This window comes from Chiroxiphia lanceolata, chromosome 17, assembly GCF_009829145.1.
Source record: "Chiroxiphia lanceolata isolate bChiLan1 chromosome 17, bChiLan1.pri, whole genome shotgun sequence".
Lineage (NCBI taxonomy): Eukaryota > Metazoa > Chordata > Aves > Passeriformes > Pipridae > Chiroxiphia > Chiroxiphia lanceolata.
The window spans coordinates 3,593,649-3,616,219 of record NC_045653.1 but is presented as its reverse complement, the minus strand read 5'-3'; positions in this window follow the sequence as shown (position 1 = coordinate 3,616,219).

The following is a 22,571-nucleotide window of genomic DNA, read 5'->3' as shown; positions in this document are numbered from 1 at the left end:
CAGAAATATAACCAATTCACCTTTCCCAGCTCTATGAAATACATGGGAGGCTGAGTTGCCTGGAGCAAGCCAGTTTGATTTGATACCCACTGAACACAGGTTTGTTCAGGGAAAACAACAGTTCCATATATTTACGACTGACCACTTCTTTTAACACTGACATTCAGCACAGAAAGAGATCAAACACTTTATTGTGCCCTGAAACAAATTGTGGCTGAATTCACATCTAAATATTTCCTGACAGCAAGTTCAGTTTGTATTTAATACTAACTCTAAGTTGAATGTGTTTCAAAGGATGCTTTTGCAGCCCCTTTGGTTCCCAAACCATTTGTAGGAACCCATCTCTGAACAGTGAGAACACGTCTGACACAAAGCAGTGCAGTGCCAGAGGTTCATGAATTACTCAGCCTTTAATTCCTGAAGAACCATCACATCTCAAGTGTGAACAACTCATTAGAGCCTCTTTCTTCTGCTCATATTTACTGTTTGCCCTGTGCCATTAACTAGCTGGCAGTGAGAAATGACCCTTCATACTCTGACTGGAGTCTTCTCCTCGGGGATCAATAAACAGCAAGTGGGAAGACACAGGCTTAGACCAAACCCCTGTTAGATCCAAGGCAAATCTTTCCCCAGGAGGGCTGAGTGCAGCCAGACCTCATCCAGGAGCTCTCATCCAGCCATTCCAAGGCCACTTTTATTACAATGGCTGGTAGCACCGAGCCATAAGGACTCTGTCACACATCAGCAGGGCTTGTAAGTGCTCCCTTGGGAAGGCAACTTGCACAACAGCCCTGGTTTATTGCTGCTTCCTCATCCTTGTTTTATTTCCCTTTAAAGCACCACTTCAGCCTTTAGAACAAACAAGTGTATTTTTAAAACAGCCAGAGCACTTTGCCCTCACCCACTGGTCCTCACGTGTTGTGAACCCTGCAGATCATCACTAATTTCCTCAGAGAAGATGCAACTTCTCAAATCTTTTCTCTTTCTTTGCTGGATTTATGGCTGCCTGGACAAAACTGCTTCAAGACCTGGGGCCTTACAGCAAAAGTGGGGTTTGGGCAGAGATGGGGAAGCTGTTCAGATGCAAAGGGCTACCAAGCACACAAGATAAGCCTGACATTCTTCCCTATGTTATCTTGGATGGAGCCAATGACCTTTTCATGGGTAGAACACGTGCTTTGCCCACTGCAGTTTAAGGAGATGTGTCAGGTGCTCTCAATTCCTCCAGCCATACCCTCCCCCTGCCACCACCACAGGCAGCTGTGCTTTGCTCAGCCTGGTCCATTTTGTATCTGAATTTTAATTTCTGGTACCCCTGCCACTAACCTGAGTGAATCCCACCCACCTGAGCACCAGGGAGCCTGACCTTGGGTTGTCTTCTCATACATGGCGTGATGCTGTTTTAACTGCTCTCTCTGAGGACACACAAGGTGATTCCATGTGGGGTTATCACAGCTCAGCTCAACAGGTGGTGCTTATGCAGCAGCAAAAACCAGCTCTCTGCAGGGCAGGGGCAGATCCAGCCCTGGTGGCCCTGAAAGATCAGAGTCCTTAATTATTAACAGCAAAAATACAGCTTTTCTCACATGCTAAACTGATCTTATGGCTGAATACAACTCTCCAGGGCAAACATTGCCCAAAACAAAACCTGCACGAGTGAGAAAGCACAGGATTTTCCCACAGGAACATTCTTACCCTGATTTCCCTCAGCAGCTCTATCCATTACCAATGCTTTTTGCCATCCATCAACCATCTCTGTCAGACTGCCTGCATTTCCACGTTTAGGAAACCAAACCACCACGTGGCAGAACTGAGGTGATGCTGGAGATAATCTGGAGACCAGCTGGAGCCCTTGAAGTCCTCAGGAGAACCCTGTTCATGAAGTGCCCAGGGTTCAGAGGGCAAAAAAAGCCCTGGCTCTAAACCTCAGCACTGATGTGTTGTCTCCCTTGGCTATAAACCCTTCTCTCTTCTTTTTTGTGCCTCAGTCACAGAGGTAGAAATGGAAGGAATTAGCTTCTCCTGGCTCTGAAGGTCAAACATCAAACCAGAAGAACTTAAATACTTAAAAAGTATTTCCACGTTACAAAAACAATTAGGGATATATGTTTTTTATCATGGTTTTTTAAGAATTAAAAATAAAAAGTGTTTCTAATCCAAACAAAAACGTTCTGTTCTCAGGAAGCCTGAAAATGTAAGCAACATAGAGGAGAAATTAGATTTGCCCCCATGCTCTGGTTTTAGCTGAACACTGTTTGCACTGCACCACTTAGAAAATCAAGTGGAAGAAGAAAAAAATATCACTTTAAAGGAAAGTTCAAAATAGTAAAACATTTTTAAACATCCTAATATTCTGATTTCTCCTCTAATGAACAATTCTTCGTGGATTGAATGGTCTGGCATAGATTTTTAAAGCATCAGCTTTTGCAAAAATGGAAATCTGCTTTTTTTTAAGCATTTTGATTAAAAAAAAAACCTGTTCCTTTGCCAGCTGAGGACACTGTTCTGAGTTCTCAGAACTGCAACATGTACTGCCTTCTTTAGAGGACATTGATCTCTTTACTACACATGTTAGACCATGCACACTCCATAGGTTGATGAAGACACTGTAATATTGGTTGAAAACACTGTAATATTGGTTTCAAACACTGTTTCCCAGGGAATCATGTTTTGCTAGAAAGGAACTTGATAAATTCCAAACCCCACGAAGGCATTTCCCACACAGGGAGGGACAATCACAGTGAAACCCCACAAACACAAGATGATGAGTGTGAGCAACCAAACTGATACTCCTGGACTGTCTCAAAAGTGCCTTCTCTCCATGGAATATTATCTCAGGACTGGGCACTGATTAGTAAGAGGTGCTTTGGACAAAAAAAAAGAAGCCACAGCTCTCAACCAAATTCTGGGTGTGGTTTGTAATATTCTGTTTTTCTATAGCACTCACTTTTCTCTTAAGCAAAAAAACCCTAATTTTTATTCTCTGTCTTAAATGGCTTTTTATGCCTCTAAGTGATCCTGGATTGCTGTTGCTCCTCTAAGCTCTGGTCCAGAGGGAAGATAACCAATCCTTGTGTATTTTTAGTGTAACTCAAGAGCAATCCCCCTGAAGTCATGACTGCATAAAAGCAAAGTGAGAAGACAATTAAGTCCTGCTGTTTACAAAGTGCTGTGGAATCTCTGGGAATAGAAAGGTGCTACCTAAATCTAAGATATCATTATATTATTTATTAGTTTGTAATAAATCCGTGTGGCACAGTAATGCATGTACAAACTAAATACTAGACAGAGGTCAGTAGGTTCTTTGTGTGCCTGTGTTCCCCCTGGAAAGCTGTACCTTGTATAAGAAGGAATGAGTAGCAAAATAAAAATGTGTAAGGCCAACAAAAACAAGCTGGTTTTTAGCCCCTATAACTGAACAGTTTGTTTCATTGACATCTTTGCTTAATACTTCAATTTTTTTTCTTGCTTTGCAAGTCCACAGAGTAATGACAGGCTATAACAGAAAGCTTCGGTGCTAATTTCAGAATCCCTGAGTCAGCCACTTATCTTCATTTATTCTCTTCTGCTGGAATCTTGTTAAAAACAACCAAAACAAACCAACTGCAATTTCATAAGCCTAAAATAAATGGACACAGACACTCCTTCCCCTTATGTTTTGCTGAAAATTAAACTTTCTTATGCTATTCTCCTGCAGTTTCTTATTAATCCCTTTTTCCCCAGCTCCATTTAGTACCAGTACTCATATTGGTCTTAACATTAAAGCAGTAAGAGCTCCCATTTATTGCTTAAATTATGCTTTATTTAAAGATTACAGAATACTAAAGCCAACACACCTTTCCTTTCACAGTACCTTGCAGCTGTCCCTGTGGTGTCAAGTCTTATTTTCCAGTGGGGAGGTCTATATATTAATTCTGCTTTCAATAATAATAATAATAATAATAATAATAATAATAATAATAATAATAATAATAATAATAATAATAATAATTCAGCTCAGGACTTCCTAAATGCTCTTTAATTAACAGCAGACACTGTGGGTATGTCTGTCTGTCATTGCCCTGAGGTGCCTGTAACCCTAACCCTAACCCCAAACCTAACCCATCGTGGTACCTGGATGGATTTTGGGAATGAAGATCTTCCATCTTAAACCCATAAATTATAGACTCACAGAATGATTTAGGTGGAAAAAGCCCTCTAAGACCATCGAGTCCAACCATTCCCCAGCACTGCCAAGCCCACCACCAAACCATGTCCCCAGGTGCCACATCCACAGGTCCTCTGAGCACTTGCAGGGATGGTGGGTGCAAATGTTATTGGAGCAGCCACCAGGCCTGAGAGAATGAGCTCTTTTAAGACAGGAACCACGCTTTAGCCTGGCCTCAGGCACTGCCTGGGGGTGGTGATCACAGCTGCAGGCAGTGGCCATGCCGTGGGTGCTCAGGGTGCTGGGTGCCCCTGGGGTGGTGGCTGTCACCTCCCCCTGGGTGGCACCATCAGGGCGTTGGTGGCTCCTTTGCTACGAGGACACTGAGGGTTCAGTTGGCACAGAAGCTCCAATCTCTGCTCTGCAGGTGCTCTCACATTTGCCAGGTGACCTGGGAAAAGCAGCATTGGGTGCTGGTAGTTTAAGGTAGTTCCAGGCTTGGCTGACAGGAATGTGGTGGCTTAGGATGAGAAAATAACCCTTCCTTCTCTAGAACGGGTTACCAGCAGAGCTGCAGCAGCTTTTCTGGTCTTGGTGCATATTGTTCAGGACAGTGGGGTGACAAAAATTCAGCCACTGCCATGCACTGCTTTTTCCATCAGCACCTGGGCTGGAAGGGAGCTCTGGCACTCCCAGCTCAAAGCAAATCACAGTGTTGGGCAGGGACTCGTTGAGGTGTGAATATCTCCAGAGATAAAAGACTTGAAAACTTCCTCACTGCCCTGGTGTCCCTTGCAGGACTCACACCACTGCACCAGTGCTGTTCCCATTGATCTTCCCATGGTTCTCCCACCCTAGAGAACAAAAGATAATTTACACAAATGATCTTTGTCATTCAAACAGCCACAAATGGCCACGTGAGTGCCAGAGACTCTGATGCAGGGACGGAGCAGTGCAGGATGCCCAGCTTTCCAAGAGATGAAGGCACTAAACCAGGCAAATGTAGAAGTAACACTGACATGTGAAGACTGCAAGACATACAAATGACTCACCTCATTTGACTGATTGTTCAGAATTTGCCTCCTTGTTCAGAGCAGTCTGGACTTGACGAATATTTGAGCTGCCACACTGTATTCAGGAGAGTCAAATAACTGCTGGGACATTTTTTCCCTCTGCCCTGCACTTCTGCTTGTCTTGATATTCACTGTGCTTTCTGAAAATTGCTTCCATCCTGTATTCTGTTCAGATAACAGCAGAGCAGAGCAGACATATGCTGTGCTGACAGGATTGTTGGAGTTTTCTGAAAGCTGGCAAAGAACATCACAGCAGCAGGAGACAAATATCTTTCCCTTACAGGAGCTGGCCCCCTCAGAGCATGAACAGCTCTGTACCAGTCTGGGGTAGGGTTTGTTCCTCATTTTAAACCAAGCACAGGTTTTATGGTCCTGCCCATCACTACCAGCACATCCCCTGTCCCTCAACAGCAGTGTCTCCAGTGGGACTCTTTGCCACCTGAATCTGTCCAGCCTGGTGCAACTCCAGATGTTTTGTGGGTGAGTAAAAAGCCTCTCAATGTCTACCCCATTCTGTACCAGTTTCTGATGTCTCCTGTGTGATGAGGGGCATTTTCTGAACAAGAATGGGTTTATTCCTTTCTCTGCTCTCTCTCTGCTGCTGCTTTGAGTTCTGTTAAAAAGCAGCCACTGGGATCTCAGTAATTCTGACCTGAACCTATGATCAAGTGTGATATTAAAGTGAGGCTTAACTACAACACTGGCAAATGGTCATTCCTAGCAAGGAATTCTGTGCTCCAGATGCCTTGAATGTTGTGTAAGAGGAACCTGGAAACAAGACAAAGTATTGATCACTCAAGTCTCCAAAGTTTGAGGTGATGAGTGTTGAATGGAAGAGAGAATCACAAAGAGAATCACACTGGCATTAACAGAAATGAGTTCAAAGGGGGTGGAATCAGGCCCAAGGTGAACTCTATAATATTTCCAGCTCTAAAGGTGACCTCTCTAAGTTTCTTCTTGTTTTGTGCTTGTTATTATCAGAGCACAAACGTTGCTGGATTTCAAAAAGCTGCTGCATCAGGTTTGGCTGGCAATGAGGAAAAGGGGGATTGAAATCTGAAGTGTTTTAAATATCACCTTTTATGATAGATGATCTCCAACAACACACTGTCTTTCCGTGGAGTCTTCTGTGCGTGGTCCTTAAATCCCTTTCTGTAAATAAAACCATCTGTCTCCTTTGAACTACAGCAGCTCTAATTTATAAAGTCAGTATTTGCCAAAGCCTACAACTCATTAGCTCCAAAGCTGTGAAAAACTTCCCTGTGTGGTGCATCATTCAGTGGGCTCTGGCAATCACTGTGTTTTAAAAATTATGCCTGTGTGTTGTAAACATCCATTTTCGTGAAAGATATGTTTTTGCTCTGGATATCAGGTGGTTTGAAAGGTGAGAGTGAGATTAAGAGCAAAAGCCAAGCACTCAACTGACAGAAAAATCTCACTTGGGGATTTACCTGGACAAAAGTGATGAAATAGATAAACTTGTCACTTCACTCCCATGTACGTGGTTATCACAACAACAAAGAGAAAGGGACACATAACATCATTTCAAAGGAAAAAAAAAAAAGGAGTAAACTCTGAGTGGAGTTTACAACAAATTTTATGGGCCATCCTCTATAATATAAAGAGAGGACTGTGGATGAGCTGGGTTGCTCTCAGCAGGAAGACTTGCAGAGGGAGGACAGAGGAAAAACATCCACTTGGAACACTTTTTTCCCCATTGAGACGTAATTTTGACGATACCTTCACAAATCCTTCGTGGCACTTAATTGCCAAGATCAAAATATGCAAGTACATTTTGGTGACAGAAATATTCTCTGGTGCAAAATGTTTTTTGAGGTGCTGCAGATCTGGGTGGTCTTTAAGGTTCTTTACAACCCATTCTATGATTCTAAGAGATGACTGAAAATGATGCCAAAAGCATATGATTTTAGGATGCTACAGATAGGGGAAAGCCCTTCTAGATATGGATTCCAGTTCTTTGTGACACAAGTCTTTGCACATTCGTTTTTTAAAACCTCTAGTAAATGTGTTGAGAACAAAAATAAACCCAGCCCTTTGCCTTGGGTGAGTAAGAGCCAGGAGGTCTCTGTTTTGGCTGCAGTTCTGCAAAACATGAAGTGGATTCCCCGTGAGACTCACAAGATTTAAACATATTCATGAGCAGTTTGTTGAACTGGACTTTGCCACAGGAGTTTTTAGAAAAATCACTTGCCACTTTTTAACTACTTAAAGATCTCTAACATGGAAGTGATGGTGATATGTGATAGTATCATACCTCCCAGGCAGAGGTCTGAGCTGGAAACACCATTTTAACCTTTCCTGAGAACCTTCAGAGGAATTTCTTGAGAAGTAAATAGGCTGTAAAATAAGGATAAAACCCCCTGGAAAGGCCACTGAAGCCAAAGAAAGGCCTACCTGGTTTTCAAAGGACTCTGAATGATACCAAGATGTGCTTTTGAAGGGTCTCTGAAGAAATGGAGCATCATTAAAGAGGCTGCGTGTGTTTGTGCCCATGTCAGGGTGTGAAGGAAGGAGATTAGTTATCAGCTCCATCTAAATAGTCTGGGTTTAAAGCAATCCTTACTGTGCCATTGGGGTGCAGCTGGGCTGGCAGAGCCCTTCCTGCCTGGGACACAGTTTTTAGCAGAAGGAAATGACAGTCAAAATACTGTCATTTACTCATTACTCTCTGTTTTCCCATTCTCTCTCTCTAACACTTTTTTTTTTCCTTCTCTCACCAGGAAATCCAGGATATGAAAAGCACCTGCTTGCCAAAGAGGTTTCTCAATGAGCCATCCTGAGGCACCACGGGGGGAGTGCCAGGGCTGCCTCAGTGTTTGCTGTCCAGATGAGTCAGCGCTGACAGTGCACAGAATGAGACACTTCTCAAAGAGGAGTGAGAGGTACTGCAAAAGCTTACAGACCTTAACATGGCACTTAAATTCTTGTCTGGATCCTGTAAATCTTGGGTAACCAACCCTCCTTTCCTAGTGCTGTTTAGTATCATAGGATCATAGAATTACAGAATGGTTTGCATTGGAAAGGACCTCAAAGAACATCTCATTCCAGCTCCCTGCCATGGGTAAGGGCACCTTCCAAGTGAGTTGAGCTCAACCTGCTTGAAACCAGACTGTACACCCTGATTTAAGCCAGTTGTAGTGACACTGCAGCTGAGGGAGGCTCCTGCTGAAGCTGGGGAATGTGACCTGGAGAATGTCCTTGATGTTGCAGCAGGGTTATGGATGCTGACTGCTGGGATTGCAGCTTGCTGGAGTGCTTAAAAGCAAAGTGCAGGAAAGCAAGGAAACATCTGAGAAAGCCACAAAACCACTGCCAGAGTGAGACCTCAAAGAATCTAAGAGTCTGCTACAGCAGGGACCCTATTAACTGTCAGGTACAATTGTGATCAATGTGATTATTGCAAATGAAAGAACAAGGCTCAACTCGTTACAAGCTAACTGCCTCCAAGCTAAAAAGGAGGGAACCTAATTTGTAAAAAATAAATATTTGTTTCCCTAGGTCTGGAACTGCTTTTAGCAAAGCAAAAGACAAGGTGTGGGTGAGCCCACTGGCTGCTGAACCCACAAGTCCAGGAGAGATAAGTGAAGTGTTGCTCATTCATCACTTAAAGCTCAACAGCAAGGAGGAGGGAGGCTCAGTTTGTCTGTCAGTGCCGTGCCTCTTCCCTCTGAACAGGGATTTCCACCTCTAGGGCTGTTAATACAACACCTTTTAGAGACAGTGAATTCTCTTTAGAAACAGGAGATAATGAGGCCATTTCCACTCAACACCACATTTAGATAGAAAAACAAAACAAATAATGCTGTCAAGATTTACAGCAAATACATTATAAAGGGCACTAGAACATTTGTATGAAGAACTAAAATGGACCTGCAGTGGAAAACACACTTTACTTTTATGACTTTAACTTCAGGGCATGGAAGGCACCTCATTAATGATTAGAGGGATACAGATGAGCCATAACAGTCTATATATCCTTATAAATGATATACAGGGGGAGGTAAAAGACAGCAAATCACAGTCTCCAGTGCTACGTTTTTTTTCCTCTTTACCTCTTTCCTTCTCAGTTTTCCAGCTCAAAGAAGGAGTTAAAACTCATGTTGACCACATGGATTTTGACTCAGTCAATTAACTATTCATTTCTAGGGTAGCTGGTCTGTACTAGAGCATTGTAGATGCTTGGAAGGAACCTGAGGTCTCCCAGTGGTGCCAGTTACCTGGGGACCATGGGTGACACCCCTGCTCCTGTCAGCCAGTGCTGCTGACATCCCATCAGTGCTGGCTCATCTTTCTGAGAGGGTCACTCCTCACCCAGCTTCCAGCTGGGTTTATTATGGATTTGCCACTTCTGCTGCTTGTGCACATCTCCCAGGAGATGTCACAGAATCACAGAACCGTTTGGGTTGGAAGAGACCTTAAAGAGCATCCAGCTCCAACCCCCCTGCTGTGGGCAGGGAACCTTCCACTTACCTCCTTTGCCTGTGTCCTAATTGGAAGTGCAGCAGCCTCCTGGCTGGAATAACTGTGTTTTTGGAGCTCTAAAGGCCTGTACTGTATTTCCCAGCAGGAGCCAGCTCTGAGCACACGGTCCCTCGGTTCTCACTGACAGACAAGTGACGTAATTAACTCATTAAGCCACAGTAAGTCAGTCTCTCTGGATCACTTGACCTTCTGCTAAAAGACAACCCATTCATCAAACACTTGTCCTCCTTGTGCACAGGAGAGGAAGAGGAGGAAGGGAGAGGGGAGAAAGAATGAGCAAAGGAAAATTAAGTGACTTACTGAAGGGCATAAGAAGCCTGCAGGACAGGCACGGCTGAGCTCGGTGCTGAACGCCAGCACGGGGACTTTGTGCCAAGAAAATGCCCTCTCTAATAATCAGGAAAATCTACATTTGACATCAGGAGGCAAAACACTATTTTCCCTTAAAGACAGAGAAAAGGGCAGTTGCAGCTACTGGCCCTGGTGGCACTGACAGCTCAAAGCTTGACCAACCTCTCCAGAGCAGGGACGGCAGAAAACTCTGATTTCTTTGTGGTGAAAAACACCGAAAGAGAAAGCTCTTCTAGTACAGGGGCTTTCTCTATGGTTGAGACAAAGGTAATTCCTGCTGCAGAGTGGGCAAAGCCCAGCAAGAAAGTCAGGGTGGGTAAGCCCAGTAATATTATCCAGAAAGAAAAATGTGAATCTTTCCAACCTTGGCAGCTCCCTGCACAGCTCAGAGGAAAGCAGCAGAGCTGTTCTGTCCCTCCACTGTGCATCAATCTCCAGCTGTGGGGTTTGGGTGGTCTGTACGTGACTATTAACAAAGTTAATGGAGTCCTGAGGCTGCTCTAAAGCAGCACAGCAAGACAGTCTGGGCAGCCCTGAACCCTCCATCCCCCTCTGTGGTTGCCTTGGCCTCCAGCAGACAGACAGACACGCAGGCTGAGGTCGATGGGTCCCCAGGGCTTCTCCAAAGCTGCTGTTGTGAAGGCACCTTGTGATTTCAGAGCTGACTTCTCCATTCTCTTGCCGTGTAATTCTCTCTTTATGGAGTTCTTACCTTGGGGGAAATGGGTTTTATTGCAAAGTCAAAAGGTAATTTTTACATAGACTCTATTACCTGTTTATAATTAAAACCATAAAATCCCTTTGTAACAGGCTTAATAACTTCCCCCCACACCAGAAGACGCTTTCATAAAAAGAGTCATTAAAAGTACTCACAGCTAATGCTGGAAAATCAAGAGAAATATAGAAAATTATTGAGACTTATTTCAGCATTTAACAATAGGCACTTTCCCCCGTTCATTTTTATAGCTCCAAGTGACATAAAAATGGCAGGTCACTCCCAGCCTTTCTGGCCCTTGCCCTCTAACCTCTCCCTCTTCCAGGAGATTGTTTGCCCAGCAGATCCTGGGACTTACCAAAGATGAGAGCATGAGTTGTGTGGAGCAGCTGGGATTTCTGACCTTGAGATTGCACTGAGAAGTTCAACTCCAGCACTTCCCATGTGCTTCTCCACGTCCTGTTTGCTTGTCTTGACCTCCCACCGTTCCGGATCACGTGGGTAATGTGAGCACTGAACTTAAATTTCTCTACAGTTTCTGTCCTTTGGGACCACTGAGGCTGAAGGATGGCTTTGGTTTCTAAAGGCTGGTAAAAAAAGATACATATATAGTTGAAACACCATAAACAGGAAAATGTGACCTTTAAAACAAATGGATGTAAAATTGCATGTTTTACATTCCAGGAGCAACTGGCTTAGTCTGAACTGGTCCTGGGGCAGTCACTGGCCTGGGGCTGCTGTGCTGGTCCTTTCCCATTTTTGAAGAATAAAAACAACCAAGGAAAAGTACAAGAACAACAACAAAACCCAGCAAAACTCAATAAACAACCCAAAAGCTACATGGTAAAAATAAATCCTTAACAAACCTCTGGCAATGTTTTTAAAACCAGGCCATAGGTGTCGTACAGGCAGTTTGACCTACATGGATTTACAACCTACAGGCATCTCAAGCAGAGACTGAAGCAGCCCTACCCTCCAACCATCCCTGTTCTGTGTTGCATTGTCAAACAACCTTATCTTCAGCTCAGATTTCCAGCCTGTGTTTATTCCTTTTTCCTTGCCCTAAATAATGTCCTCATCACCAATGTCACCTTGGCAGGAAATTATGTGTGCAAATGAGATAAAAATGGATCACTTAAGTGGTAGCACAGTGGAGGTCACTCCCTGCTAGTGCCAAGATCACAGGTTAATAGGCAAGTGTCAGCATTCCACACTTCTGCAAAGGAGGTGGATCCATGTGAGTCTGGGAAAGTTCAGTCCCTTGAGAACCTGTCTTAAAACAGATCTCAGCTTTAACAGAAGCACAATGAACAGAGAATCTCCTCGAAGTCAGGAAGCTTGGAACCATTACTGGGGAACAGTGCACTCTGAATTTTGCCCTGCTCACAGGCTAACACTATATAGTTGTGTTTAACTACAGAATTGTCGCATTTTCTTCCATCTCTCCTCACTTAGTACCAATTTTCTTAAATTTATATTCTCCCCTCACAATCACGTCTCTGACGCCTCTTGGGGTTTTGCGTAAATCATTTCCTGTCCAAAATGCTGACTCATGGGGGAACTGAGGTTAAAGAAACTTTATTTATGTCAGAGAAATTGATCCCTTGTAATTTAAAGCCTTCCTGCACCACTATTTGTCTTATGCCTCTTGCTCCACGTCTTCGTCCCACATCTGGGCCATGGCAGGTGCAGAGCCATGTATCTGTCAGAACAGCAAAGCTGCCTCATTGCTCATTTCTGGCCTTGTTGACCTTGCCTCTCACCTCACTTTATTAGTACAGTTCTTCAAAACTCCCAAAAAAGCAAAATATCCCCCCTTGGTGCCCTCCTTCATTTAATATAGTAGCACTTCTAATGCCTCTTTCAAGTTGTAGCAGCCTCTCAACTCCCTTGCCCCTGCCACCTTTTCCCTTCTTTCTTCCTTCTTCCTTCTTTTCCCTCCCAGCTGACACACAGAGTCCACTTCTCTCTCGAGCTTCTGGCCTTTTAGCTTCATCCTCATGTCACTTTGGCATACAAATAGCCATCACCATGTTAATCCCATCTGACTGCTTCCTTCACTTGGGGGCTGGGTTACTTCAAAACTCCTTCTGACACCATTTCATCCCTGCAGGAGTGTGGCAAACAAGACTTATTTAATCACTCAGTCTCCTTTGTGCAGTGTCTCCTGCCATGACTGAGGGTTTCTTGATTTTGTGCTGTTCTCTGTGGCCTCGAGAACCTTCTGCTCCTGGGATAAAAGGCTTTTTGCCACCTTTCACTCTCTAAGGTTTTATCCCCACAGCCAACATCACAACAGTCCCATCCCTTCAGACTCCAAGGAGAAGTCAGCCAAAGCAGTGAGCTGTTGGCCATCAGCATCATCCCTTCATCCCACACGGGACTTCTCTGCTCAGGAATGACACAAACTGATGGAGAGCAGAGAGCCCATTAAAGTGGGCAGCCTTGGGGCTCTGCCTGTGCACCAAAAGGCAGCAAACCTGTCCCATTTGCTAAGTGATGCAGTAAGTCAGCTGCTCCCACAGCAGCCAGGAGACATTTCAGGTATAACTGGAAAAAAAAAATGAACCAAGCAAGCTTTCTCTCTCATTTCTCTGTCCCTGGTACATGAAGGTGCTTTGCAATGTGGGTTTGTAGCTTGCTGCTGCTTTTTCTCGTGTTATTTGTAGCTGACTCTTCTAAAGACTTCACAATAATTGGTCTCAGTGGAATTCCCATCAATTTATCTTTCCCTACACCTCAACTCTCTCAGGTATTCAGACTGTAGAGACTTTGAAAAAAGTGGCAATTCCCTCCTGTCACAAGCATAGTGTCCCCACACCAACTGGGCCTGGATCCAGGGGAGGCTCACGAGTAGTGATGGGGTAAGAATCACGAAAATCCCTCTCACAGAAGCCCCTGCTCTTGCTGCACCTTGGGTCTCAGGCTTTCTTCAGAAGGATCCTGAAGAATTCATACAGTAACCTGTGATCTATTACATTGAAAGAACTGAATTTCTCAACTGCATACAACAAAAAAGCAATCACAAAGGGAAAGAAACAAAAATTGGACTGGATTAACGAAGCTGGTGATGAGGAAAGAGTCATTCACAGACAGATTAAGCAAACCAGTCATGTTACAACACTGATTTGCTGTGTATTATTTGGAGCTGGCACATTTGTACTTGCTTTGAAAGGAAAAGGACATTAAACTTAATAGAAGACAGTAAAAACTAGGGGAAAGTCTGAAGCTACTCGAAACGCTGTTATCATGAAGGGGAGAAATTCAGCCTGCTGGGGGAAATTCAGAGCCTTTTGGTTGTGATCCTGACTTCAGGAATCTGCCTCCTGCCACGTGCAAGAACCGCAGGCTGGTCCAGCTCATGGGATGCAGGAGGGAGCACTGCCTTCAGTAAGGGCAATACATCATCCACAGGGTGCTGGGAGACAGGACATGCTGCAATCACACCAGAGCACAGTAAAACAGAGACAAGACAGGTATGAAAAATTGCAGACTGATTAGCAATTTGTCACAGACTTACAAGGGGGTTACCAAAGTTGGAGGTAATGGAACAACATGCACTTTCCATGTCTTCAAACCAACTCGGGCACTGAGACCTCCAGTCCAATTGCAGGAAATAAATAGCAGTGATAATTGATGAACAGCTCTGATATGTCTTCCATGCCTTTTCAGATCCTGATTCTATCATTCTGGTAGGAGAAAACTTCCCCAACAAAGAGTTTATTGATTGCCCATCACACGTTTTCCCTCTGAAGGTGTTAGGATGCCATCCAGATGTCAGACACAGGGTACTAAACCAGGAATTCAGAGAGGGGAGAAAGATATCTAATGCTGCAGCACTGGGCCTGACATTCAAGAATTCTGACCCCATTTTTACCCTTAGAACTTAATTTATCCTTGCTGTACCTCCCCACTCAGAACAGGAAAGGAAAATCAACTCCAGTCTCAAACTTCCATGGCCTTTGACAGTCATCATGAGCACTGTGAAGTGAGGACTGAGCTCGTGGGATGGTTTGGAATGTGTCTGACATAAAAGAGCTCACATTTTGGGGTTGCAGAACTTAGAATGGTAGAATAAACTGAGTTGTGAGGGACCCACAAGGATCATCAAGTCCAAATCCTGGCCCTACACAAATCTGTGTGGATTTTTTTTCCTTTTTTTTTTGTTTGGTTGGTTGGTTGGTTTTTTGTTTGTTTTGTTTTGTTGTTTCTTTTTTTTTTGTTTTGGTTTGGGTTTTTTTTGATGCTGTTTTGTTTGGTTGGGGGTTTTTGTTTCAGTTTTTTTGTTTGTTTGTTTGTTTTGTTTTGTTTTGTTTTGTTTTGTTAAGAGCAATCACTAACATCCTTGAAATTTTAATTACAATAGATTAATGCTCTTAAATTTAGAAATAAATAACGCTGGCTAGCCAATTGCCTTTAAGATACAAACGCCTTCTGAATAAGTTTTCCTGACCAGCTCTGTCAAGGCACCTCATTGCTGCCCCTCCTTAGGGCACAGGGAGGGCAACTCCTGCCAAATTAACCATTACCCCTGTAATCAAAAGGGGTAGACTGGGAGAACTGGGGTTGTTCAGCCCAGAAAAGAGAAGATTTCAGGGTGACCTAATTGTGGCCTTCAGGTACCTGAAGGGACTGACAAGAACAATGGAGAGGGACTTTTTGCAAAGGCATGCAGTAATAGGACAAAGGGAATGGGTTTAAACTGAAAGAGAGTAGGTTTAGGTTGGATATTGGGAGGGAATTCTTCCCTGTGAGGGTGGGGAGGCCCTGGCACAGGTTGCCCAGAGAAGCTGTGGCTGCCCCTGGATCCCTGGAAGTGTCCAAGGCCAGGTTGGACGGGGCTTGGAGCAACCTGGGCTAGTGGAAGGTGTCCCTGCCCATGGCAGGGGGTGGAATGAGATGATCCTTAAGGTCCCTTCCAACCCAAACCCTTCTGTGATTCTATGAATCATGTACAGAGCAACAAGCTGATCTCTTGCTCATCTCAATGTGCACCCAGTGCCTTAAAGACCAGATCACTCTTTGCCCTCAGCCTGGCACCCCAGAGCAGCACCTCATTCCATCTGTTCTTTACCAAGAACATACACAAAGAAACCAGCAGGAAACATCTCATTTTTCCACACAAAGGAGAAAGACAGCCCAGAACAAACAGCTTCCTACAGGAATGGCAGCTGCTTTGTCGTGCAAAGGCCAACGTGCATACAAATGGTGCCTAATTAACTGCTTAAGGAGGGATTAGCTGCCATATGCCACGGCAGTGATGGGTGTGCTTCCAGTGCAGAATTAATCGATTACAAACATGCCATCCCCTGGAATGTACTGCCGGGAAGATGGGCTGCCTGGCACCCTGGGAAGGAGCTGGTGGGTGATTTGTGTGCAGGGTTGGTGTCCCTGTGCCACAGAGGCTGGGATGAGGTGAGCAGGGCAGGAGGGCTGTGCCTGGCTGTGGGCACACACTGCGGCGTGACCACACGTGGCTGGGTGACCATGAAACGGAGGTAGGGCCTAAAGAGTGAACTCTGAATACTGAGACGGGGACCTTCCTGCTCAGAAGAGTGCAATGCTTAGCTAAAATGTAATGCTGAGCTACAGACAGAAACCAGAGCTTAGGGATTAGATAGTACTGTACACCAAAAGAATGCTCACACACCTACATAAATAAAGATAGGGTAAGAACACAAATAGATAAGGGGCGAAATAGGGTCTTGAGTCCAAAGTCTTGCAAAATTCACCATGAAGTCAGCGAAAATCAAGAGATTTGAAGAGTTCAGCTGAGGAAGAAGAGTGAAAATACGACCCTGTGAGGCTGAAGAAACAGGAACGACCACCAAACATCACCCCAAAAAGATGACTCCACCCCAGACTCTGCCCAGACCCTGCCCATCATGAATATTATAACTAGATGTTGCAATTATATGAATATGTATGTGAAAATGTTGTAATCCCTCGTAGAAGTTGTATATAATCTTGTCTTTTCACTGAGAAGGCAGAACAAGTTTTGTGTGGTGAGAACCACCTTGCTCTCCAGCGTTGCCTAAATAAATACCTTGCTGTTTAAAGGCTAAATTCTGTCTCTGAACAGTTCCATTGTGCCTTTTTGGGCATCAACCAGAGCAGCCACAGCACACAGAAAGGGGCTCCTCCACCAGTGGTAAATATCACTTACTCTGTGGGCAACACAGTAAATGAAGAAACAAATCAAACCAGCAGCTGATGAGGCTTTGGTGTGACACTGCACATCACAACAAGCCAAGACTGAGGAAGAGCTGAGTCAGAATCTGAGGTGAATGGTCTATTTTTTCACTCAAGCCAGATGCCTTTTGTAAAGAAACTCTGTCTGAAGGTCAGGAATGAAAGAGGATGGTGAAGACAGTCCAGCTGTGCTGCAGGTGTGGTTGCCACTGAAGAAATGTTTATGTCCTCCTGGCCAGGCCCTTCCCTGCTCCCATTCCAACATCCCCTCACCCTGCAGACCTCTGCTATCTAAAGCTCACCAAGGAAAAATAATTGTGTTCTTCAGCTCAGAAATCTCAATGGACTTGTCAAGGCTTTAGCAGGGCTGAGGGAGTCACCAGAAGGACAGACAGGATAGGGAAGGATCACACCTTTGAGCTGAAATCGTCATCATCAGCTCAGCTCTCTTTCTCAGCAGTGCTTTATCCTGTATGCATTAATCAGGAGAAATAATTAAATCTTTCTCACCTCTTTTTCTGTAAAATGGGTTGTTGGTATATCCCAAACTTGCCTGGTTTTGCATGGATAAAACCATAACTGGCATTTTATTACCACAGTTATGGGCCCCTGCGAATGAGTGTGTGCGAGAAAGAAACACAAACTGTAATTCATCCTGATCCCCCCCCTTTCTGAAATCACAAACTGCATCAGTTCCAGGCCTGAAGCAAAGTCCCTGGAAAGCAGAGAAAGACTCCACCATGTTGCAGATTAGCCTGGTAAAGTCTGAGCTCCAATATTTCCCCAGAGATTTCCCCTCGCCTGCCAAGACTGACAGGCCTGAAAGCAAGTAGGGCACTGCCCCAAATGTGGGAGCAGCAGACTATACTAAAGGCTTCATCCCCCTGAAAACGGTATTAAAATGAAGAGTAGATGGCAAAGCAGCTGCTGTGAGCATCAAAAAGGTCAAGTGAGCCTGTGCTTTCTTAGGAGCAATTTATGCAGTGCTTCAGTGACATCTGAAACCGAATAATCTCGAGTAGGCATCGAGAGCTCTGGCTCTGCTCTTTCCTGGACCCCAGGAGGAGATGGAAAACCAGGGAGATTTGTTAGATGTTAAACAGATGTTAAAAGAAGTAGTTCTCCTGCTTTTTTCACAGTCTTTTCAGCTTCTCCCCCCAGCACAGTTTTAAACACCTCAGCCTCAATCTCAGACCACCCTGTCACACACACAAAAGTGATACAGCAAGAATTCTGTATAAACACTTTTTAGCTTCCTGGTGCCATTTGCCACTTGTAAAATAACAAGGAGGAAGTACCAACAGCAGCAAACGATGCAAAAAGACAAGATGCCACAGGATAAAATATCTGATGCTGAAAAAGGGATATGTACCACTGAGATCTGGGGCTTTGGCTTGGCTCTGGAACTTTTAACTACAGGAGCCTAAGGAGCTAAAAACTGAGAATTGCTGGGCTATAAGAAAAAATCCACTTTAGTGCAGGAAATGTTAAAGCAACTTTTAAACTACAGCCAAGAGGCACCTAAATATTGCATTAGAATGGGCCATTGAGCATCACAGTGGTACCAAAGGAAGGGAAAGTTATCTAGAGCACAGAGAGGGAAATGGAAAGGTAAAGGGAAAATAGGTGAGAGAAAGGTAGGAAAAAAAATGAAAGGTAAGAGCCTTGCTCCATCAAGAGGCTCAGCACATCCTACACACACAGAATGCCTCTTCAACAGAAAGAGATGGGGGTTGGCTTGAAATTCAGCCCTTAAAGACCCTGTTTGTTCGAGCAGAGGCCCTGCTGTCTGGAGCAGGTTGAGAGCCAGCCCTACACCTGCAGTGCCACTGCCCAGGTGTCAGAGGTGGTCGTGGCTGCCAGTTTGGCACCACTGGGATGGTGCTGCGGGTTTAAGTGGAATCACTGATAACTGCACCCTGTCAAGTAACCCCAAACACCCTCAGAACGATTGAAGCTGGGTATAAGGTTAGCTGGAGAAGGCAGTGGGGAAAAAAAGCTACTAGAAAATCAGCAAAACCCCACAAAACTCACCACAAAACTCACCACTTTCTATTCTAATGCCACTCCATCGAGAAGCTGCACACACAGCCCAGGCTGGGTGCCACGTACAGCACTGCCCAGAGAGGGAACCAACAGCATTTTTAGAAGATCAGGCTTTTCACAGCCTTCTTTATTACCATTACACTAATTGTCCTGGGATATTCATTCCTTTTGTGCTCAAGAGACATGAAAAATTCAGAAGGAAAATGCACTACAGTCTCCTCCCCCTCCCTTTCTCTCCCTCGCCCCATTCCTTTTGAGGAAATTGGTAAAGGCCCTCTCTTAGGAGTCTAAAAGTAAAATATTAAATAAAGATACTTTATTTACTTATCTTCACTTATCTTCAGTGTTTCTACAAAATCCAGTAATTTATACAAAAGCAAAGTTCTTAAAGATGACCTTTTAGGTACTAGACAATTTATTTGAAGTGGGAGAAAGAGAAGAAGAAAAAAAAAATCAAGAGGACTTTCTCATGATAGTATGAAGTGCACTTAGTAAGAGAAAGCTGTTGAAAACACTTACACTCTATTTTAGGTCTTTCTACTGTTGCCCATCACCATGGCACCAGAACACCAGAGATGTAAAGCAGATTAGCGAACTCAGAGTCCCTGTGGGGTTTCTGGTTCTTTGTAATTTTTGGTGTATGCAGGATCCCAAGGGAAGTGAGTCCACGTGTGCTGATTTCCAGTGAGGCTGAAAACAAATTCCATTTTTCTGCAGTGCTGCCTGAGAGGATGGAGCTGCACCACTTTCCTGAATAGGTCAGAATTTGGTTTTGTCCATTTTCTTCTGAAAGTTTATTCCATAATCAGGCCCCTTTCTGGACGCAATACCTGTGCTTCAGAATTTGAAACTGGTATTTTAGATCCTCTGAGGTCTAGATAGGTGTCTTGACATGTCAAATGTGTGTCATACTTCAAACAGCTCTTTTCTAGGTCTGAATGGGTTAATTTTCTCACCAGTAATTTTGTGAAATTACTGAAATGGATGTGAATTCCTGCACACATTTTTTTTTTATAGCTTTTCCTTCTACCAGAATAAAAACCCAGTCCCTGTCACATCTCTCCTAAAATGACAGCCAGGGCCATCACTGTCACAAGTTACATGATGAAGCCATTATTGCAGTGAACATTACATCTCAAATGATGGGATTTGGTGGTCATTTGGTTGCACTGTGCAAAATTATATGTGAACAGAGCTAACAATGAAACATTTAGAACCATCACATAAAACATAAAAGGATGAAAGAACAAAATAATGAGGGAGAAAAAAAATAAAAAGGACTTGGGGACATTCTGTAGTACAGTTTGTACCCTCACACAGCCCTCCCACAGCTGATGGTTAGAGCTGCACAGTTGGCCTGAGCCACTCTCAAAGTCCAGGAGGCCCATTTGACCATGGCCAGACTCTGGGTCACCTAATCTGGGGTCCCAGAGGTGGGGTCTGGTCTTCTGGTGACACTGAATATCCAAGCCATTAACCTTGGCCACCCCCAGGGTGCCAATCAGAGCTCTGGGCCCGAGGTTTATCATCTAATCTGGGTACATTCACTTGGCTACACAGTCCTGGAAACCAAACTGGAGTAAATAAACCATTGCAGAGGCTGTGGGGACTGAGTGCACAGCTGGCTCTGGGCCCTGAGTGCAACTTTGCTGCTCTGAGGAGTCAAAGCAGCTCAACATCTGCCCAGCAAATCCATGGTGATGGGAACACCTTCTCCTCTTCCCAGCCCTTCTGCTGCCTGATGTCTGCCATTCCAAGGGACTTACTAAGTCTTAGGAGTCTAATTTTGTAGACTGGCTAAATTGCTGGCTCAATCTCCCACCCCAAAAATCTGGGAAAATTAAATTGGTCTGATCTACAGTAAGTCCCCCTTGTCCATCTCTGAGCCCATCAGTCCTGCACAGGGCTGGGCACCCACTCCCACCCAGAGCAAGCAAGGGAGGTCTCCTCTGAGTGCTGGCATGCAGGAAGGTTAGGAACTACTCCAAGGAACAAGGGAAAAATCAATTACTGTAATTAACAGAGCCAGCGAAACTATTAACAAAGCAGCATTTCAAAAAACCTTCTGAAGGTGCAGGGAAAGTTCTCTATCCTTGGAATAGTTTAGCCTAAGGTTTGTACCCTTTTTTGGGCCCTGCACATAAGAGTAGTGTCTATTTAAAATAATTACAAAGCCAGCACGAGTCATTCAGAATTACTACATAATAAGTGTGAGGAGAAAGAACTTTAAAAAATTTAAAAAGGAATGAAATCACTGCCTTGGAGATAAATGTAACTGAAAAAAGTGAAAGACAAAATCATTACTCAAAGCAGAAAAGTGAAATTATTCCTGCTTTGATGCATATAGAAAAGAAAAGCATCTTGATAACTACCAGGAAAACCTGAAGGATGTGTTATCAGAAGAGAATGGGGTCCCTGTTTTATCTGTTGCACTCTCAGATCTTGAATAGTAGTGACTTGATTGAGTTGAAGAGACCAACCAGCCCAGAAAAACATGGGAGGTGATGAATGTACCAGCTCTGGAAGAGCTCCCTGAAGGCAGAGCCAGCTCCACACACCTCACCATGGCCCAGGGAACTCACAGGGGTGCAAAGTGTCAGGGATACAGGTACTTTGGCATGTCCAACTATTAAATCCTCTTTGGTGTAACCAGTCAGTAACAAGAATATATGTAAGAACAACCAAACATCAGGATACTGAGTCAGCTCTCCTCAAATCAATTTGTTTGTACAGAGATTTAACCAAAGGTTATAGAGGTCCTAAAAAGAGGTTTTAGAGGAGATGGAGACAGGATTTTCTCTGATGTACTCAGTGAAAGGCAAGAGGCAACAGTCACAAGTTGCAGCAAAAGAATTTTGGACATCAGGAAAACTATTCACAGAGGTGGGGCTGAACTGGAACTTGTGCCCTAAAGAGTCTGTGAAATCTCAGTCTGTGGAGGTATCAGACCTGGACTAAAGACCTCCAGATGTTCCTTCCAACCCCAACTCCTCTGTGCTCTGGAAAGCTGGAGGGAAACCTGACTCAGACACTTATTTAGGTAACTTATTTAGGTAACCACACCTCTGATGTCCTAAATACATCAGAGGATGCTGGATCACCTGGTGGAATTGGGTGAGCTCAGGCAGAGAAGTCACTGAGGCTGAAGAAGACCACACACCCCGTGGGCTCTCAGTAACTTACCTTGAACTTGAGTCTGCTGTTCCAGGTTCAGTTTTTCCAACAGCTCCTTCCCTAGAACTCCTGGAACCCCAGGAGTCAGGAGAGATCCATGCACAGGAGCCTCCTGCACAGCAGCTGGGAGAAAGGAAGAGAAAGGACGAAGCTGCCTATTTCTACATGATAATTCATTTAAACAATCAAGCTACATTTCTGTTTTGGCTCTGGATGTGCCACTGTGAATCCAAACCTCACATTTCACTGTGCATCCAGCCTGGAGAGAGGATCATGTTCTGTTGTATCAGTCTCCCTGCCTCTTCACAAATACTGCTGGCAAAGTGTTCCTTGTGGTCAAAGAACTACAAAACACTTTGAAAGATCAAGT